Raw genomic sequence first — 22,679 nt, forward strand, 5'->3', positions numbered from 1 at the left:
CGTCCCCTAGAGCAAGGAACATAAAGGAAAGAATAAACAAATGGGATCTCATCAAAATTAAAAGCTTCTGCATGGCTAAGGAAAACAGTATCAAGATACAAAGAGAAGCAACAGCTTGGGAAAACATATTTGCCAATGATACCTCAGATAAGGGTTTAATCTCCAAAATATACAAAGAACTCATTCGGCTCCACTCAAAGAAGACAAGCAACCCAATCAAAAAATGGGCAGAGGACTTGAACAGACATTTCTCCAAGGAGGACATACAGAGAATCCAGAGACACATGAAAAGATGCTCGATATCACTAGCTATCAGAGAGATGCAAATTAAAACCGCAATGAGATACCACTTAACACCAGTCAGATTGGCTATCATAAACAAAGAAACAAACAACAAGTGCTGGAGAGGTTGTGGGGAAAAGGGGACTCTAGTTCACTGTTGGTGGGATTGCAGACTGGTACAACCACTATGGAAAACAGTATGGAATTTTCTAAGAAAACTAAAAATGAACGTACCTTTTGACCCAGCAATTCCACTCTTGGGAGTATATCCTAAGAACCCTGAAACACCAATCCAAAAGAACCTATGCACCCCGATGTTCATAGCAGCACAATTTACGATAGCCAAGAGTTGGAAGCAGCCTAGATGCCCATCGGTAAATGACTGGATCAAAAAACTATGGTACATTTACACAATGGAATTCTATGCTGCAGAAAGGAAGAAGGAACTACTACCCTTTGCAACATCATGGATGGAACTGGAAAGCATTATGCTGAGCGAAATAAGCCAGGCGGTGAAAGACAAATATCATATGATCTCACCATTAACAGGAATCTAAACAAACCAAACAAGCAAGCAAAATACAACCAATGACACTCAAATATGGAACAGGCTGTCAGGGCCCAGAGGGGAGAGGGGAGAGAATCATAGGGGAAAAGGGAATGGACTCACATGAACAAGTATAAAGGACACATGGACAATAACTAGGGGTGGGGGGTGGAAAGGGGAGGGAGGCCGGGAGCATGGGGTGGGGGGTGGGCAGGGTTGGGAATATAAGACAGAAACCTGTACGTGAACAAGAATTAAATAAAAATTATATTAAAAAAAAGAAAATGATATATTGATTTTGCCATCTATACACATTTATCAAACTATGTATGTTGGCTTACTCTATCTACTCTCATTATTAAGGTGTGACAAGAAAGAGTAACCCTGATTTCTATGAAACAATCATTTTTCACCTTTAGTTAGTACACTGAAGTAAGGAAAAGAAACAATGATATGATTGTTTTTCATTGCAAAATACTTCTCTCCCCTACTTCTGGATTCTTGGCAATGGGTTTCTTCCTGACCCACCACCACCCAGTGAATCATAATTCTGATAAGACTTGATTCTTTTTTCTAGCTTTGGAATTTCTGTCCTCTCTGGGATTTAGTCTTCTGAGATCCCAAATATAGCACTAACTGATTCGACAATATCACTGTCATGCACAAAATATTGACAGAAATCTATTCAGCAGGAATGAAATCATGTTACAATTTAAGCTTTTCCTATCTTCTGGATAGGTGCTTCTGTCATAAAGCTGAACTCAAGCACCTCATCATAGGTGATATGTGATTTTTGGTAAACCAGGACAATGGAAAGATATAATAAAAGTTCTCCTTCTATTCAACCAAAACTATCGATAAGGTGATAGTTTTCTACTAATGTTGTCCAAAAGCATGACTTTCTTTAATTTCTCTCTAGATTTCCAAAAGGAAATGATGATGTATATGAATATTTTATGTTTCTGTTAAAAATTTACAATGTAATATTGCAGAAAATGTAAACTGCATAGATTAACCAAGTATAATTTATCAATATATCAACAAATATTTATTGTCCATTTTTGTGCCCTAAACACTATACTAGGCCTGTCTATGGAAGAAACAATAAAAAGTATATAGCACCATATCTTAGCCCTTGAGGAGTAAATTTCTTTTTAACATTCATGAAAAGATAATATAAAAGCAATGGAAGAAATCACAAAGGAAAAGACATATTAATTTGGCACATAAAAATAAAAACTTTTTATTTCTCAAAATACAATCTTATCAGATGATAAACAACAAAGTAAAAAATGTATATAGAATTATGTTTCACCAAGCATAAGCTCCTTGATATATGGTGAGGTTATGTAATATGATAGGGCACTTAGATCCCTGTAGATAAAGAGTCCACAGACATGACATTCACACATGAGGACATGTGATGGCTTATAAATATTTGAGAGAAAAACTCTCAGTAATTATTAAAGAAGTGAAAATTAAAACAAAAAACAGTTTAATTTACCAATTTAGTCAAGACATTTTTAATGATAAGCGAGAAAATATAAACTTTCTTATATAATTCTTAGAAATGAGAGGAAAAATCTAGAGCAATAAGTAATGGAAGAGAGAATCTCTAAGAAAAATAATTTTTAAGTTGATAGAATTAGAGGACTGGAGATATTTGGAAGAGGACAGATTGTAGCCTAGAATCTGTTCCATCTTATGAGAAATTAGGGGAAAATTTTGGCAGTGTGCAGCTGAAAAGGTCATAAGGGACATGAAGAAGCTTTTGTACTATATTAAGCAAGATATTCAAAAATATTCTTACAGTTGATATGTTGTAAGTTTCAAATAGCTCTCTTTTATTTTTGACCATCATTATAGGCTAATATTATCATGCAAAAATTATAGTAAAGCAATTCTTCTGATAGCCAGTAGTAGGAGGTCTGGTTGCCCAGCTCTCTTCTAATGTGACTTAACCTGGTAGATTTTAGAATATCAGAAGGAACAGATGGACTTCACAGTCTTCAAATATCTTCCCTACAGAATTTCTAAAAAATACTGTCTAACACCTGCATCAAGGCAGTCAGTCTGTGTTGTGCATTAGGCACAAACCTACAAAACTGACAGCTCTTCTGAGAACTGTGGAACCTAACAAGGATTCATGCCTGATGGGAAAACCATTACTTCTTTCTGGGAAGATGAGCCAAAGCATAACTGCAGGCAGTCTCCTTAAAAGTATTATAAATCATAAAAATAATGAGCATACCAGAACCGGAAGTTCTACTGCTCTCTTGTGCTCACAAAATTCAGCCTACAAAACCTTAAAAGTGGATGTAAAATATAATCCACCATGCACAAAGAAAAATGTCAACAATGCAGCCATACAACACCTTCCTTAGAGTAATGAGAAGCACCCTCCTAAATAAGCTATGAAGTGAACAGTCCATTTATGAGACTCTTGTTGGATTACTTTTTGTGAACCAATTAAAAGTTTAAAAACAAGTAGTCAGAATAGCAACTTTAGTTGTAGAATATGGATCTGTTGCCTTAGGGTCATTACGTATCTTTTTCTGGGCACTCTCATTTCCAGATAATATGGCCTAACACCATGAAAGGCTGTTTGTCTTTTAAAAGAGGAAAAAGTTAAATAACCCACTCAAAGTAGTATATGCTCTTTAAGAAACTAATTTTAAAGACACCAGAGAGCATCGTTTTTTTAAACACACATTAAAAACATTTTATATCTCCATCTGGCAGGATTCTTTAGCCTGCTTGAAATAACTATGGGTTTATATTCATGCAGTTCATGCAGTTTAGTCCAATGCCAAAACCTACAAAATCAAAGCCTGAGTAAAAAAACAATAAAAGCCACATATATCTATCATGGATTCCAGCTTATTGTTTGCTGAAGCAATGAAGAGGATCACAGTGAATTAATATAGAATCAACATGTCTCAAGTCTATATATTCCTCATAAAAAGCTCTGACCCAAGAAAATCAGACTTGTAGTTTTTTAATAAGCAGCTAGCATATTATTAAAAGTGAAATGTCCAATAACAAATGAGTCTGTAATTTGACAGTATAAAAAGTATATCAACTTCTAAACTAGGATAAACTACACTTTGGGTAACAGTTTATTGAGAATGAAATCTCAACATTGAGTAATTCTTCAAAAGCTCTATATACAAAACATTGAGTCCTCCTGAGCACATTATTAATTCATCAGGAGATGATCAGGATCTCAGACTTTGCACATTCAAATCAGAGTTCCTTACCTCTTTATCTTTATTTGCAAGCATGCTCCTCCTCCATTTTTCATATCTCAGGAAATGGTTCCATTACCCAACGGTTGCTCAGGCTAAAATCTATTATCTCAATCTCACACCTTATATCCAACCCAGCAGCGAATCCCATTGACTCTTCCTTCAAGACTTTTTCTTTTTACTTCTACTATCCTGGATCAAGATACCAACTCCTCTCAGACTTTTAACCAGCCTTCCCACTTTTGTCCACCTTCAGATGAAATGATGCACAGTGCTGGCAACAATTATTTAAAGCTCAGGTAAGATTATGTCACTCTTTAGCTCACCAAATCCCCTGTAGCTTTCTATTACTCCAGAATAAAATCCAAATTCTTGTCCATGACTTAAAACAACATGCATCATACACCCACTACCAATCTCTGTAACCTCATATTCAACTATTTTCTTACTCTAGTCTAACTACAGCATCCTTCTCTGAGATATTCACCCAATTTATATCCTCACTTCATCTAAGTCTCCACTCAAATGTTCCTTAAAAAGGCCTTTTCTGGCAATCTTCTCTAAAATATCCACCAGTAATCTCTACTCTCTCACTCTCTATGCCTTAGCTCTGCTTTAGATATAATCATAGCCCTTATCATTATTATACATATATTTTATTGTTATCTTTCTCTCCTTCTAAGATTTTCATAAGTGCAGGATCTGGACTGTATCCATAGCTGAATCTTTAACATTCTGAGTTGTACTCTAAACACAGTGTCTATGCAATGAATATTCATGCTTTAATGCAGACAATTACAAAAAGTGGGTGAGATAATGGCAAGCCTTATTGTTATCAATTAAAATTCATTCCATATATAAGAATACACCTTGATTGAAAATAATTTGAAAGTAGTTATGAAGAGAATAAAGTGTTTATTATATCAACTTCATTGATTTTGTGTATACTGTAATTAATATGTATAATGTCAACTGCATTATACTTTACTTTTTAAGATCCATAGCTATATTTTTACTCTTACATTATATATACTGGCTCATTTGAACCAGAAAAATAAATACTTATTTTCACATTGACATATTAATCACCCCTAGATTTGGTATTTCAAGTTCTTAGAATATGTATTAAGAAAAATATTCAAAGCTTGAACAAAAATATAAATACAATTAAAAGTGTATGAACTAAAGTGTGTTGGAAGGGCAGGTGGGGAAGGATCACTGGCAAGACCCTGAGGCTTGGCTCACTTGCCTGTGCTTGCCCTGGCCCTCAACGCCCGCCTGATCCACATGGCTCAGGCATGATCAAGGAGATCCTTGTCTTCAGTAACCATGGGAAGCCATGGCTCTCCAAGTTCTACGTGTACAGTAAGGATACACTAGAACAAATCATCAGGAAGACATTCCATTCGGTATCTAAGAGATGTGAAAATGTTTGTCATTTCCTAGAAAGAGGGTTATTAATTGGAGGATCTGACAACAAACTGATTATAGACATTGTGCAATGCTGTCTTTTGTGTGGATTCTTCAGAAAGTGAACTTGTCATTTTAGATATAATTCAAGTATTTGTGGCAACAATGAACAAGTGTTTAGAAATTGTCTGAACTGGATTTTATTTTCTATATAGACAAGGACACAGTATTCTTGCCAAAATGATAATGGGGAGAATGGTACTGGAGACCAACATAAATGAGTTTGTTACACAAATTGATGCACAAAATAAACTGGAGAATTCTGAGGCTTAGCAGGAGCTCCAGCCCTGCTGTATCAGCTGTAAAGAAAATGACTCTTCCTGAGATCCCAAGAAATATTAACATTGGTGACATCAGTGCCAAACTGGCCTCTTTTAAATTAAAAAAAAAATTAAAAGGCCACTCCTGGGTTAAAACAGGTGGAAAAGTCATCTAGGTTTACCATGCAGTTGTTTGCGGAAAGCTGAGGAGCAAGGTCTTAACATTTGCTCTTGAATTTAAGTCGAGGTACTGTACAGAAGTTGTGTAAAATCAGTGTAGAAAGGCAGTGTCATTTTCCTCGCTCAGTGATTTTGATGAAATTGAGTAATTCCAGTGTGATGTTTTTTTCTTTCTTTTCTAAACTGTATTCCTACACCCTCCTAAGGCATGGCTCTATATATTGGCTACAACAGTATTTCACAAAGCATTTGAAATATTTCTTTAAATTATGTACAACCCAAAATGCTGCTGTTTTGTATGGATCACAAGTATAGCATCTTTAATTCTTTCTGTCATTTGTCACAATTGTTATTTAAAAGAACCGAGTGTGAATTGCTTTACGTCTTACTTTAAATGAACTCCAAGGTAAATGGACTTCTAAAGCAAAATAAATAAGTAAATAAATAAATAAAATAAAATAAAAAATAAAAATTTTAAAAGTGCATAAACAATTAAAAATATATATTTAAAAATACTCTAGAAGTTTTTCATCTGAATCCTCAACCAGCTAAAATGTTCCAACAAGGTATCAGCTGTTTTAACTGGTCAGGGCAGTTCCCAAATGGCCATATCAATCCCTGATTATTCAGCTCAACCCAAATCAGAATGCTTTTCAATGGAAAAATCTCTGTCTTTCTCATTTTATAATATATGTATACATGTGTTTAACAGGAAATTGAGAAAATGTTAAAGAATGTGAGTGCATGAGAACATGAGGAAAGTTCTAAATGGCTTTTTTTATAATAAGTAGGAAAAGAAATAAAAGAGATCTTAGTGGCTATTCAAGATGAAAACAGTCAGAAATTTTAGAAACAGTTACTAATTGTAATAACCCAGTTCTGACTAAAGACTATCATAAAAATATATCTGTGTGAAATATATACAGATAGATCAATGGAACAGAAGTGAGAATCCAGAGTCAAAGGCAAACACAGGCAGAGATAATTCAGATGGATAAGCAGATCAAGACACCCACTAAATTTGAAAGTCTTTCATAATTTTTATACAATCGCATGATACTTTTCATGACAAAAATAGTATTAAATGTTGCATATGTCAACATAAAGTTTACTAGTTGTTGAACATTTCCCCAAAGTTTCCCCAATATTATATGTATTCTTCCAATCTCTGAAAGTTGATTTAGCTCTAGCTTTGCCCCAGAAATAAATATCCAGTTGAGAATAGGACTTCACAACATGGCTCCCTCAAAAGTACTTCTAAGTGTTGTGACTTGAAACACCACAGATCTAATAAAGTGCTTCTGTGTGCCTTGGGAAGATGTTAGAGGATCCAATCAACATCACATCAAATCATCATCTACCAGGACAATTTAGACCCAGAAGGACTAAAATACTGGCTTTCCCTAGTCCATACTTTGCCCCTCAATCAAAGGTTTGAGGGACAAATTGGAGTTTCCACTTCACATTAGGAAATTAGAGACTATTTCTCCTTTAAGTAAATAAACCTTAGCCACCAGTTTCTATACTTCCTAAGTCTCTAAAGCACTTTTTCATCAATCAGCCAGCACTGGAGACACTTCCAAACTACAGAAAGAATTCCTGTTCTGCACCTGCCATGTAAGGTAGAAAAGGTCTCAAGCTGATTTCTGTTTGATTTATTTACCATTACAAAAGCAGAGGAGAAATCCTTAACAAAATACTAGCAAACCAAATTCAACAGCACATTAAAAGGATATAAGGCTGGTTCAACCTATGCAAATCAATAAATGTGATATACCACATTTAACAGAATAAAGGATAAAAATCATATAATCACCTCAATAGATGTAGCAAAAGCACTTGAAAAAATTTGACACCCTCACATGGTAAAAACTCTCAACAAATTAGGTGCAGAAGAAATGTATATCAACATAATAAAGGCCATATATGACAACCCACAGCCAATATCATATTCAATGGTGAAAAACTATAAGTTTTTCCTCTAATATCAGGAAGAAAATACTATTTCCCACTCCCTCCACTTCTATTCAGTATAGTATTCAAAGTCCAAGCAAGAGTATTAAGCAAGAAAAATAAATAAAGGGCATTCAAATCAGAAGAAGTAAAATTGGCTCTGTTTACAGATGTCATGATCATTCATATATACAGTATATTTAGTATATGTATACACTAAGTATACTACATTTACTTAGTATACTAGTATATATATATAACAAATTTGGTAAAGTAGCAAGATACAAAATTCACATAATTTTAAATATTTTATTTATTTATTTTTTAGAGAGAGGGGAAGGAAAGGAGAAAGAGTGGGAGAGAAACATCAATGTGTGGTTGCCTTTCATGTGTCCCCTACTGTGGACCTGGCCTGCAACCCCGGCATGTGCCCTGACTGGGAATCAAACCGGCGACCTTTTGCGTCACAGGCCTGTGCTCATTCCACTGAGCTACACCAGCCAGGGCAAAATTACCATATTTTTAAAAGTCAGTCACATCTCTACACACTAAAAATAAACTATCTAAAAAGGAAATTAAGGAAATAATTTTGTTTTTCAATAGCACCAAAAAGAATAAAACACTTAGGAATAAATTTAACCAAGGAAATAAAAGATTTGTACACTGAAAACTATAGATCACTGAAGGAATAAATTGAAGAGACAAATAAATAAAAAGATATTTCATGGTCATGGTTTAGAGGAAGTAATGTTGAAATGTCATACTACTCAAAGTTATCTATAGATTCAGAATAATACTATGCAGCAGAAAGAAGAATCTCCTGCTGTTTGTGACAGTATGGATGGAACAGGAGATCATTATGCTAAGTGAAATAAGCCAGGCAGTGAAAGACAAATACCATATGGTCTCACCCATAAGTGGAACCTAATCAATAAAACAAATAAGCAAGCAAAATATACCCAGAGACATTGAAATTAAGGACAAACTAACAGTAACCAGAAGGGAGGTGGGAGGGGATAATGGGGGTAAAGGGGGAAGGGTTGCCAGAAACATGTATAAAGGACATGTGGACAAACCAAATGGGGGTAGGATCAAAGATGAGAAGTGGTGGGGGAGAGGGGGGGGGGGGAAATGGAGACAACTCTACCTGAACAACAATAAAAAATGTGGAAAAAATTAAATAAATAAAAATTGTTTTCTAATAAAAACACTAACACAGAAAAAAACAAATTTTAATTTTCTGACTCCTCCATAGCCATAATATTTTTTTTTGTTGAGTTGTTCTTTCAAGATAGTTATTCTTGAATGGATTAGCCAAAGAGCATATATGCATGACCCATGGACACAGACAATGGTGTGGGGAGTGCCTGAGGGAGTGGGGGGAGAATGGGTGGAGGGGGACAAAGGGGGAAGAAGTGGGACAACTGTAACAGCATAAACAATAAAGCATATACAAATAAAAAATTAAATTCAAATAGAGATTTTCAAAAAAAATAGAAAAACCAATATTAAAATTCATGTGGAAAAACAAAAAATTCCAAGTAGCCAAAGCTATCTTGAACAAAAAGAACAAAGCTGGAGGCATCCTACTCCCTGATTTCAAAATATATTACAAAGGTACAGTAATTAAAAAAGTATGGTACTGGCATTTAAGAAGACATTCAAACCAATGAAACAAAATACAGAGACCAAAATTAAACCCACATAAATACAGACTACTGATCTTCAACAATGAAGGACATTCTCTTCAGTACATGATGTTGGGAAAATTGGATATCCACATGCAGCAGAATGAAAATAGACCCTTATTTCACACCACATAAAGCATCAACTCAAAATTGACTAAATAGTTAAATGTAAGACCTAAAAGCTATAAAATTACTATAAGAAAACAGTGGGGAAAAGCACAGGCAACAAAAGTAAGAATAGACAAGTGCAATCTCATCAAAGTAAAAACTTCTCTACAGCAAAGGAAATAGTCAAAAAAGAGAAGAGATAACCTACTTTACAGTATGAGAAAAAAATGAAAATCATACATCTGATAAAAACTTGATGTCCAAAATATATAAGGACCATAGCTGGATGGCTCAGGTGGTTGGGCCATCACCATCTCTGCACATCAAAAAGTTGCCAGTTTGATCCTCAGTCAGGGTGATGCTAGAGGCAACTGGTCAATGTTTCTCTCTTTCTTTCTCTCTCATCTCACCCCACATTCTCTCTGCCTCTCCCTTTTAAAAAAATCAGTGAACATATACTTGGGTAAGGATTACAAAAGAAGAACAATTCATATAAGGAATTCAAATCAAAATAGCAACAAATAAAACCCTCATTTTTTTACAGGGCAAAGGACCTGAATATACACTTCTCAAAAGAAGATGTGAAAATGGCCAACAGGTATATGAAAAGGTGCTCAACATTACTAATCATTTGGGAAATACAAATTAAAATTACATTGAGATATCATCTCACACATATTAAAATGTCAAAAAGACAAAAGATAACAGGTGCTGGCAAAAATGTAAAGAAAAGGGAACTCATGCACTGTTGATGGGAACATAAATTGGTGTCATCATTAAACAGTAAAAATAGAATTACCATATTATCCAGCAACCCCACTTCTTATTCAAAGGAAATGAGATCGCTGTCTCAAAGAGATCTCTATCCACCCATTCATTGTGCATTATTCACAATATCTAAGATATGGACATAGCCTAAGTGTCTATCAACAGATGAATGAATAAGGAAAATGTGCTAGGGGAAAGAGAAGATGGTGGAGAGACAGGTGAAAGAGGAGTTCACTTCCCCTGCCCTCGGGTGAAACTCCTAGCTGATGTTTTGAGGAACAGAGCGAACAGCCAATGGTATTCCAGCATATATGAAGAGTGGAGACCAAATATTGTAGAGGACATTGAAAAATCAGATAGTAAGGAGAGTGCTTAAGGACAGTAGGGTCCCTGGGACCAGCACGGGGACCAGGGCAGCTTCAGCCCCAGACCCAGAGCCTACCAGGTCTGCTGCAAGATTCTTGGGAGAAAGCCAGGCTGTGCTGTGTGAGAGTCCAGGTGCTAGTCTGGACTGATGGGCTTAAATAGAAGAAATATTTTAAAAAGTAAAAGAGAAACAAGAGGCANGGGTTGGGATTATAAGACAGAAACCTGTACTTGAACAAGAATTAAATAAAAATTATATTAAAAAATAAAAAATAAAAAAAATAAAAAGTAAAAGAGAAACAAGAGGCACTTCTTGGCTGTTTGGGGAATTCTCTGCAGCAGCCACCTGACTCCTGTGCCCCTATCCCCCCCAGCCCCGGGTAGGTGAGGACGGGATCCATACCTGCCCATGCCCATGCCAGGGGCACTGGAGACGGAGCACCTCCCACCTGGCCCCTGTACCCAGAGCCCTGCAGGGCTGACTGGCTCTCCGGGAGGAAGGCAGAAATGCTCTGCAGAGGAGAGTTGCAGTCCCCAGAAAGACTTGACGCAGCGGGAGGCTGAACTACCCTGAAGGGGCACTGAGAGTCCCTAACATCTAGGACAGCAAAAAGCAAGAAGGTGGTAAGTGAGCTGACCCTAATTGGCACACCTCAAGGACAGCGCAACTGGTGCACTAAAGGCCTAGGCAGGACACAGAGGGCACTGAGGAACTGGGCTGGAGGCTGGATTACAGCTAAGAGTGTGGCTCAGGAAGGGAGAAAAGCAAAACCAACCCATTGTCAGCCTGACGCAGCAAGAAAGACCAGCAGAACTGGCCTAACCAGTTTAAAGCCAACAAAAGGCTTTTTAAAAAAATTCCTTCCTCCTTTCTGTCCTATTGTAAATTCTTTCTTCCTTCCTTTCCTTTTTTATTCCTCCTTCTTTTATTTATTTTTTAATTTTAATTTTTAATTTCTTCTTTCTTTCTTCCCTTCTTTCTTTTTTATTCCTCCTTTTCTTTTTTTTTCAAAATACTTCTTCCTTTCCTTCCTTCCCTCTCTCTCTCTCTTTTTAACTCCTTCTTCCTTCCTTCCTTCCTTTCCTTTTTTGTTCTTTCTCCTTTTTTTCCTACCCCCTCCCCCACTTTTTTCTTCTTTTCCCACAGGTGAGACAATAAACCCTGCAGCTGTGATAAAAACAGAGTTAGGCCCAAAGAGGGGTCATCCCAACAACAGATAAAGTGAGAAAAATTTCACTTTGCTACTCCAGAGAACTTCCAAGGTGGAAGCGTTGAACACCAAGACACCTCCTGGAAGAGGAAACCCACCAACAATGGAACCATCAACAGATAACAACAGAAGAAGGTAAAGGAGGGAGTGGAAGCCACACTAACCTCCACCCAGGACTTATCTGGAAATACAGCTAAACGGTGGAGAGATTACCGAGAACAAACAACAGAACAGGACCAAGAGAGAAGCCTCGAAACCTCATTCACACAGAAGAATCAGCTTCAAAACAACCTGTCCACACCTGCACAACAGAATACAACATGTGGTAGACAGAGTGACACTCAGTTAACCAGCTGGAAGGAAGGACCCACCAAAGAAAGACCCAACAACAATTAAAACCCAAATACACAGAGCCAACACAAATGACAGCTTAAGACTGGCGAGCTCAGGAGATTGAGGAGACTACACTACTGAATCTCACAGGTATTCTACCATAGAAGTTCACACCATAAACCCAGGGAGTCAGAACAGATCAATTTAAAAACAAGAGGCTATTAAGAAGAGTCTCACAAACAATGGGAAGACAAAGAAACAATCCCCAAATGAAAGGAAAAGAGGAAGACTCAGAAAGAATGCTAAATGAAATAGAGGCAAGTGAGCTATCAGATTTTGAGCTCAATGCAATAGTTACCAGGAAGCTCAATGAGCTGACAGAGAATCACCAGAAACTACAAAAAAACTACAGGGGGAAAAAGGAACATGGCGGCGGAGTAGGACAAAGGATTTCGCTTCCCTCCATGCACCGGAGAAAAACCATGCTGATTTGCAGAGGAGCGCAGTGGATACCCAACTGGGACCCAGCATATAGGAAGGCAGGACTCCAGAAAGTGTAGTGGACACTGAATGACCAGAGGTTGAGGAGAGGAGACAACCACAGATCAACAAGGTATGAGGGAACAGCGCAGAGGCCACAGGCCCTCCACAGGGCCTCTCCAGGGCCCTGGCCGGGCTGCCCCAGTCTCTGAGAGCCGAGGGCAGGCAATAACAACCCTGGGAGAGAACTAGGCATTGGCACTCTCCCTACACAGCAGGGCGCAGATTGGAAAACACCAGGAGAGAATGGTTTGCCTGTAGTGGCAGAGAGAGGAGTGGGCATTGGGAAGCAAACCAGAGAGCTCTGATAACCCGTGGAGTCAGGCTGCGGTTGCCAGCTCGGGGAACTGAGGGTTGCCCATGTGTTCCCTGTAGCGCAGGGTCAGGGCTAGGTCTGCCATAGACCCTGAAGTCTCGGGCTGCTGGCAAGGCCCCTGGAAGAGAGCCAGTCACCGGCTCCCTCCCTACCCAGCCCGGCACAGACTGGGAAGCACCGGGAGTCAGGCTGTGGCTGTCGGCTTGGGGAACTGAGAGTCACGGGTGTGTTCCCAGTAGCCCGGGTCTGAGTCGTCTCTCCCACAGTCTCAGAGAGCCTCAGGCAGCTAACAAGTCCCCTGGAAAAGAGCAAGCCATCAGCTCCCTCCCTACCCAGCTGGGAGCAGACTGAAAAACCCAGGAGTCAGGCTAGGGATACCAGCTTGGAAGAATTGTGAGTTGCCCTCTGTGTTCAGCCACAGCACTGGGAAATGTCCCCGCCCAAGCCTGCCAGACCAGGAAAGCCTGGCTGGGAGCATGCGCCCTCACACCAGACCAGGGCTGGGAAGCCTGGGGGGAAAATCTGCTCTCAGTGGGGCACAGGAGAGCAGCGCCAGTCTGGATCTTGGGAGAGCACTGGCGAGACACAAGAAAGGCCACACTAATAGTCCCTCAGGCTGCTGCAGCTAGTGAGACCAGGAAAAAAGGTTTGACCAGCTGGAAACCAACAAGAGTGCTAGGTGGAAGCTGAGAACACCAAGATAACCTGCAGGAGACTGCACCACTGAATTTCACAGGCATCCTACCACAGAAGTTCACATCATAAACCCAGGGAACCAAAACAGATCAGTTTAAGAATCTGAGGACAACATGAAGAGCATCACAAACAATGCAAAGACAAAGAAACAATCCCCAAATGAAAGAAAAGGAAGAAGTCTCAGAAAGAATATTAGATGAAATAGAGGCAAGTCAGCTATCAGATATTGAATTCAAAGCACAGGTTAATCAGGAAATTCAAAGAGCTTGCAACGAGCTACCAGAAACTACAGGGGAGCTAAAATGAACTCTCTGCAAATGATATCAACATGAAAAAGGAAATAGAAACCATCAGCAAAGGCCAAGAGGAAATGAAGAATACAATTTCTGAACTGAAGAACACAGTAGAAGGTATGAAGAATAGGATCAATGAGGTAAAAGCGAGATTGAAGACACAGTAGAAAGAATATCCCAGATGGACCAAATAATGGAAAAGAGAATCAGAAAGAATGAGAAGAGTTTAAGAGAAATGCAAGACAATATGAAACATAATAATATCCAAATAATAGGAATACCAGAAGGAGAAGAAGAAAAACAAGGGATAGAAAACCTACTTGAAAGAGTAATAACGGAAAATTTTCCCAAGTTGAGGAGACATAAAGTCACATGAATCCAGGAATTGCAGAGAGTCCCAATCAGGTAGAACACAAAGAGGACTACTGCAAGACACATCATCATTAAAATGGCAAAACTCCAAGACAAAGAGAGAATCCTAAAGGCAGCAAGGGAGAAAAAGGAAGTGACATACAAGGGGGTTCCAATAAAGTTGGCTACTGACTTCTCAATGGGAACATTCCAACCAAGAAGAGAATGACAAGAAATATTCCAAGTAATGAGAAACAGAGGCCTAAAACCAAGGCTACTTTACCCAGCAAGGCTCTCAATCAAGATAGAAGGCCAAATAAAGAGCTTCCAAGACAAAACAAGTCTAAAAGAATATGCCTCCACCAAATCAGCTATACAAGAATTACTAAAAGGGCTGCTTTAGGAAAGGAAGGAAAAGAGAGAGATGGAGAGGAACACAGGTACATAAATGGCAATGAATAAGTACCTTTCAATAATAACCTTAAACGTAAATGGATTAAATGCACCAATTAAAAGACATAGAATAGCTGAATGGATAAGAAACCATGACCCACACATATTCTGCCTACAAGAGACCCACCTCAGGTCAAAAGACCATCACAGACTAAAAGTGAAAGGATGGAACCAAATTTTCCAAGCAAATGGACAAGAAAAAAAGCTGGGGTAGCAATTCTCATATCAGACAAAATAGACTTCAAAAAAAAGGGCCATAAAGAGAGACCCCAAAGGTCACTTCATAATACTCAAGGGAAGAATCCACCAAGAAGACATTAACATTGTAAATGTATATGCACCCAACATAGGAGCACCCAAATATACAAAGAAAATCCTAGAGGACCTCAAGAAAGATACTGAGAGCAACACAATTGTGGCTGGTGTTGAGGGCAAGGGGGAACTAGCCAGAGCGTAGCTATAAGGAAGTAAAAGTAGTTTTGCTAACTGATGCAAAGAGGCTCCAGGACACACCTGAAGAACAGGGTGTGCCAGAGCAACGGTCAGTCAGGCAGATAGCCATCTGGACAGTCACTAGGGGGAAAAATTTTACCCCTGTGCACGAGCTCAACTGACCAATCAAGTAAAGGAGCACGAGCCAGTGCACGAGTTAACTCACCAATAATAAGTAACCCTATTGTGCCCCTGAGCCAACTGCTAACCGCCACATCTGCTTCTGTATCCAGCTTGCTTGCGCGCCTCCTTAAAACCCTAAGCCTGTAAGCGTTTGGCATGACTCCCATTTGCAGCCCTCGTGGGCACCGTGTCCTTGGACACTTTGAGAGTTCGCCCCTGCGCAGGTTAAACTTGGCCAATAAAGTAACACCTTTGAAACCCTGAAAGTCTCCAACATTTGTTCTCGCGGTTTCGAATGCAACATTTGGAGGCCCCAGCGAGATATCCCTTTACGGAGTTTCGGTTTGGAGACCGGATGGGCAGCCCGGGCTGAGTGAGTATTCTCGAGGATCCTCTTTTGGTTTCAGAGGTCTAGACCATTTGACCCTGAGGTGGTAGGTGGGACGCTACCAGCAGTCCACCCAGGGGTTCCCACAGGAGGGGACCCCCTCGGGAGTTATGACTAGGTCACATTCGATTTTTTACTTTCGTTTTGCACTGCACCGCGCCGCGACAGTCTGAGAGTGATCGTATGCCTGAGAACCGCGGTTCACTTTTGTGTGGGTGTGAGAAACGAGTGTGTGTTTTGGTGACTGGGTTCTTAATTCTTTTAACTTCAGCTCTCATTTTTGAGATCCTGAAGGTCGTCCAATATATAAAAATGGGCCAGAGAGAGTCCGTGCCTGGGACCCCCCTTGACTGCTTGCTAAAGAATTTTTCTGATTTCCAGAGGTGTGCAAGCGGCTACGGGGGACCTCCGCCGGACCCAGAGTTCCTCCGAACCCTTTGCCAGCTCGAATGGCCCACCTTTAATGTTGGCTGGCCCATGGAAGGCACCTTTGATCTGCCCACCCTGTTTGCCGTCCGGGCAACGGTTTATAGGGTACCCCACCCAGAGCAATATTTGTACATAGACGTCTGGGTGGACATTGCCACTGGGCACCGAGGTTATATTAGAAGATGCATGCAGACAAACAGGAGGGGTAGGAGAGCAATATGTGTTACTTCAAAGCCCAGGCCAGGAGGGGGGGAGGAATCTGGCAATGGTCATGCCCCGAGGAAACCACTGGGTAAGCCCAGGCTTTACCCGGTGCTCCCAGGGCAGCCAGAAGACCCACTTGATCCTGTGAATACTCCACCTCCCTACCCTCTCCCAGAAAAACCATTCCACCCACCCGGGAGGGGATAGAGTATTAAGTCCACCACATACCCGCGGAGGCACACATTATGGGGAAGGCGCCCTAACCTCCGGCGGGGTGCACGGCCCTCCAGTGGGAGATAACGCTGCCTCCGCCATTTTGTTTCCGCGGGAAGCGCCGGCCATTTTGCCGCTGCAAGAGGCGCCCCCAGCCCCGGATGTGCCACCGCGCGCTCCTCCCCAGCTAATATATGTACCCTTTTCCACTAGTGATTTATACAATTGGAAGCATCAAAACCCCCCATTTTCGGAAAAGCCTCAAGGGTTAATCTCCCTCCTGGAGACCATTTTTAGAACCCACCAGCCCACGTGGGATGACTGTCAGCAAATCCTGCAGACCCTCTTCACATCAGAAGAAAGGGACAGGATTATTAAAGAGGCTGCAAAAGCTGTCATGGGAGAGGAAGGCGGCACAGCAGCGGGGAGGAGGGAGCTAGAAGATATCCTCCCCTCTCAGCCACCTAATTGGGACCCCAATTCCAGTGGAGGAAGGGACGCGCTCCTCCAATATCGCCGGGTTCTACTCAGGGGATTAAAAGCAGCAGCTAGGAAGCCCACCAACTTCAGCAAAGTCAGTGAGGACGAGAGGAGTCCCCTGCTGCCTTCCTAGAAAGACTTATGGAGGCTTATAGGGTATACACCCCCTTAGATCCAGAAGCTCAAGAAAATAGAAGACTTGTCAATATAGCATTTGTAACTCAGGCAGCATCAGACATTAGAAAGAAATTACAGAAACTAGAAGGCTTTGAGGGAGAGAATGTAAGTAAACTCTTAGAGATAGCCCAAAAGGTATACATCAATAGGGACGATCCGGAGGTTGGCAGGGCGAAGGAGGTTGCCAAGATTTTAATTGCCGCACAGAAGCCTTCCCCAAAAGGAAAAGGGGGACAACAAAAGGGCCAGAGGCAGCGGCTGGATAAAAACCAACGTGCTTATTGCAAAGAGAAAGGACACTGGAAGCGAGACTGCCCCAAGTTAAAAGCAGGAGCCCTCAGCCAGAAACAGGGCCCAGAAGTCCTGCTCCAAACCCTAGACTGACGGGGCCAGGGCTCCATCCCTGTAGGCTCCCAGGAGCCCATGGTCACCTTGACAGTCGAATGCAAGCCAATGGACTTCCTGGTCGACACGGGAGCCACATTTTCAGTTTTAAAGAAACCACAAGGGCAGATCCAAAAGGCCACCACCAAGATAGTGGGGGCAACAGGTAAAGCGGAGGCCTATTGCTGGACAATGGCCAGGATTACTGACTTAGGCCAAGGCACCATCATCCACTCCTTCCTAGTCATTCCAGACTGCCCTTATCCGCTACTCAGAAGAGATTTGTTGCAGAAGCTCCAAGCCACCATCACCTTCAGACAAGCGGGGAGCCCCTCGGAGGAGAAGGACCAGGGAGCGGAGGTCCGTCTAGAGGTAACGGTGCCTTTATCTGAAGAATACCTACTTGCAGCCCTGCAAGAAGGTAAGGAGGAGGGAGTCGGGGTAACAGAGGCGCTACGTGCAGAAGTACCCGGGGTATGGGCAGAGACGAGTCCTCCAGGACTAGCAGCCCACCAACCGCCAGTGCTAGTTCAGCTGGCTAGTACCGCCAGCCCCATCAGAATCAGGCAATACCCTGTTCCTGCAAGAGCCAAACAAGGGATTGCCCGGCACCTGCAGCGGCTATTAGAGGCTGGGATCCTCCGGGAATGCCAGTCCGCCTGGAATACCCCATTACTCCCTGTCCAGAAGCTAGGGACCCAAGACTACCACCCGGTACAGGGCTTGCGTGAAGTAAATGCCAGGGTAGAGACTATACACCCCACGGTGCCAAATCCATATACCCTGCTAAGCTCTTTGCCTCCCACGCACACTTATTACTCCATCCTAGACCTGAAGGACGCCTTCTTCTGTATCCCTCTGGCCCCCCAGAGCCAGGAAATATTTGCCTTCGAGTGGAATGACCCAGAAAATGGACTAGTAGGGCAGTTCACGTGGACCAGGCTCCCACAAGGGTTTAAGAACTCCCCCACTATTTTCAACCAGGCCCTCAGTAAAGATTTGCAGGCTTTCTGTTCCTCCCACCTATCGATTGTGCTGCTCCAGTATGTGGATGATATCCTCATAGCTGCCAGGACCAGAGGGGAGTGCAAAGAAGCCACCATAGATTTGCTGCGGGACCTCGAGAGGATGGGATACCGTGTCTCCACCAAGAAAGCCCAGATCGTGACTCAAACTGTAAGTTATTTGGGATATAACTTACAGGGGGGACAGAGGACTCTGTCAAGTCAGCGGATCCAGACAGTCTTGCAGATTCCTGAGCCCACCACCAAGAGGCAAGTACAGGAGTTCCTGGGAGCAGTTGGCTACTGCCAATTGTGGATATTAGGGTTTGCAGAACTGGCAAAACCGCTACATGAGCTAAACCGAGGCAAGGAAGAGCAGTTTACATGGACAGATAAGGAGAGGCAGGCCTTTCAGGCACTGAAAGAGGCCCTCGTAGCTGCCCCAGCTCTGGTGCTGCCGGATTTGACTAAACTCTTCCAACTGTTCGTAGCAGAGAAGGGAGGGGTAGCTCTAGGAGTACTAAGCCAGGAGCTAGGGCCATGGAAGAGGCCTGTCGCCTACCTCTCCAAGAAACTTGACCCTGTAGCCTCGGAATGGCCGACTTGCCTGAGGGCGCTGGCTGCCACCTCAATATTAGTCAAGGAGGCCAGCAAGTTAACATTAGGGCAAGATATACAAGTAATTGGAGAACATTATGTAGAAGAAGTCCTGCGGGCACCCCCAGACAGGTGGTTATCAAACTCGCGGCTGACACAATACCAAGCCCAGCTGTTAAACCCACCAGCAGTCCAGTTCCTTAAGACTACAGCTCTGAACCCTGCTACCCTGCTCCCAGTCCTGGATACCACTATCATCCATGAATGCAGACTGGTGCTCGATACAGTCACGGGCACCCGCCCAGACTTAAGAGACCAGGCATATGAAAAGGCAGATTTGACCCTCTTCACCGATGGGAGCAGTTTTATCAAAGATGGGCAGAGGTATGCAGGGGCAGCGGTGACCACAGAGGATAAGGTTTTGTGGCAGCAGGCGCTACCCACAGGGACTTCTGCACAGAGGGCGGAGTTGATTGGTCTAACTAGAGCTTTACAGATGGCAGAGGGGAAGACTGCCAATATCTATACAGGCAGCCATTATGCATTTGCCACCGCCCATATTCATTGAGCAATATACAAGGAGAGAGGCCTACTAACAGCAGGCGGGAAGGACATTAAAAACCGCAATGAAATACTTGCCCTGCTCGATGCCATTTGGCTGCCCGCAAAGTTGCAATCATACATTGCAAAGGACATCAGAAGGGGAACTCTCCTATTATACGAGGCAACCATTTTGCAGACAGTGCAGCCAAAGAAGTGGCCCCAGGCCAGCCAGAGAACCTCCTCTCGCTAATACCTCAACCAACACTGCCTCCGGATCCTAAATATACCCCTGAAGAAGAACAGGCAGGGATTAAACTAGGAGGGAAAAGGAATCAACAAGGCTGGATAGAGCTCCCAGACCGGAGGCTCCATCTACCTCAAGGAGTAGTCAGAGAAATAGTAAGAGACATCCACGCCAACACCCACCTAGGGCAAAATAAGTTAGAACAGTTAGTCAAGAAATATTATACAGGACCCAATATCAAGGAGATTATCCATTCTGTTACACTCAGATGCAATATACGTGCAATGGTAAATGCCCAAAATAAGAAGTTACCTCCTCTAGTAAGGTATCGAGGAAAAGCCCCAGGGGAGTTGTGGGAGATAGATTTCACTGAGATGCCCACAGGAAATACAGGATATAAATATCTACTAGTTTTAGTAGATACCTACTCAGGGTGGGTTGAGGCATTCCCCACACGAGGGGAAACAGCCTCTACAGTTTGTAAGTTGTTATTAAGAGAAATTATACCAAGGTATGGCCTCCCTTTAGCCATTGGCTCAGATAACGGACCAGCCTTCATTTCCAGGATATCTCAAGAATTAGCCACAAGATTAGGGATTACCTGGAAACCCCATTGTATATATAGACCCCAAAGTTCAGGACAAGTAGAAAGGATGAATAGAACCCTCAAGGAGACTCTAATCAAATTAAAAGAAGAAACCGGCGAGAATTGGGTCAAGCTACTCCCTTTTGCCCTTTTCTGTGTAAGATGTACTCCCTATATTAAGACTTGGGCCCCTTATGAACTCCTATTTGGGCAACCTATACCTCTGGTTCCCCGGTTGACCAGAGAGGAAATAGAAGCCTCTAACCACAACTTTCTCAAGCCACTACAGGCTCTGCAAAAGATCCAAAATGAGGTGCGAGCTCTCCGACAGGTCGCCCCGCCGGAGGGAGACAAGGTGCCTGATCAACCAGAACCTGGGCAGTGGGTGTGGATACTCAACCATCGCAGAGGAAACTTGGAGCCCAGGTGGACTGGCCCCTACCAGGTACTGTTGAGCACCCCGTCCGCTGTCCGGGTAGCTGAGAAATCATATTGGATTCACCTCTCCCACATCAAGCCGGCACAGGTGCCAAGTGAGGAGTCCCGGAGACAGCGAGTTCAGCGAGACCCGGACAAACCCTTAAAACTCACCTTCTCCAGTACCTAGGAATTTGGCTCCTATGTTGGGCCCTCACCCGTGGACTTGAGTACCAAGAATGGGTATTGGTTAGAACTGCTGATGGCACAGTAATTGCCTCTAACTTGACCTGGGGGGGGGGGGGGAAACACCCATAACCTTAAAGGCTGACTTCTCCACGTTTTTTGATGACAAATTTTGTGAGTCTCCTGTAGCCGTAGCTGTGGTAAACTCCCTTTCTGATTGGAAACGTTACTCGGTCCCCTTCACTCCATGTGATAACGCGGTAAAGAACTATGCCCTTAGGTATGCCGCCCACTATGGATGCTCAGAAATACCCCAGAAGAAGAGAGCCATTTGTGGAGGCTACGGGGATTTCTATTGCATGAGGTGGGGTTGTGAAACCTTAGCCACAGATTGGATTCCTGGAGGTGGGAATGATGTGCACATAACCCTTTTCTGCGAACGTAGCAGAGAGCCAAGCAGCAAGGACTGAATTAGATAAATGCAATCCAATCATAATGACAGTCCTAAACCCTGAAGACCCTGGGTGGGTCAAAGATCGTACATGGGGGGTCAGATTATATATATCAGGAACCGACCCCAGGACCTTCTTTACCATTAGAAGGCTCCCTCAAAAGGGAGACCAATTCTCCGAGGACTTGGGAATGGGCTGCCCCCAAGGCCACCAAGGCCCTCCACTAATCCGCCAAGAGAGCCTGAGGCATCTAGGGGCCCGGGTGACACAACAGAGCTTACGTCAATAGGCCCTACGGAAACAGAGCCACCCGATCACCGGGAACCTCTGCATGCCCCAAGCCCACTCCTTGAGAGACCACATCACCAAGGAGCAGATGCTCTGAATCTGCTAGACAAGATTGTCCCCTTTTTCAATGACACTCAGCCAGACATCACAGAGTCGTGTTGGCTGTGTTTGAGCCCAAGGCCTCCGTTCTATGTAGGATTAGGGGCCAACACAACTACAGGAAGTACCAACACACCTAGCACTGTGCCCCTACCAAGTGACAGATCAGAGCAAAGTCAGCAAATAGACAACTGCTTAACTGATAGTACATTAACTCTTGCTGAATTCCATGGGAAAGGGACCTGTTACCTCCTCGCTAATTTTAGTTTAGCCACCTCTAACTATAGTGATTATTGCCTGAACCAAGAGA

At 42.4% G+C, this 22,679-nt stretch overlaps 1 long non-coding RNA gene and 1 pseudogene across 1 annotated transcript; one reads left to right on the forward strand and one right to left on the reverse strand.

Annotated features, from left to right (window-relative positions):
* Positions 1 to 5,375: 5,375 nt before the first annotated feature.
* Positions 5,376 to 5,983, forward strand: LOC118983842 (AP-3 complex subunit sigma-1-like; annotated as a pseudogene).
* Positions 5,984 to 7,144: 1,161 nt separating this feature from the next.
* LOC118983852 (uncharacterized) lies at positions 7,145 to 16,958 on the reverse strand. Its single transcript, XR_005065808.1, has 3 exons — positions 16,881 to 16,958; positions 13,987 to 13,993; positions 7,145 to 7,155 (listed from the first exon to the last, which is right to left on the reverse strand). It is a non-coding gene; the product is annotated as an uncharacterized LOC118983852 (long non-coding RNA).
* Between the last annotated feature and the right edge of the window lie 5,721 nt (positions 16,959 to 22,679).

Source organism: Sturnira hondurensis, unplaced genomic scaffold (genome assembly GCF_014824575.4).
Source record: "Sturnira hondurensis isolate 20B ecotype Veracruz unplaced genomic scaffold, ASM1482457v3 Scaffold0000465, whole genome shotgun sequence".
In the NCBI taxonomy this organism is placed as follows: Eukaryota; Metazoa; Chordata; class Mammalia; order Chiroptera; family Phyllostomidae; genus Sturnira; species Sturnira hondurensis.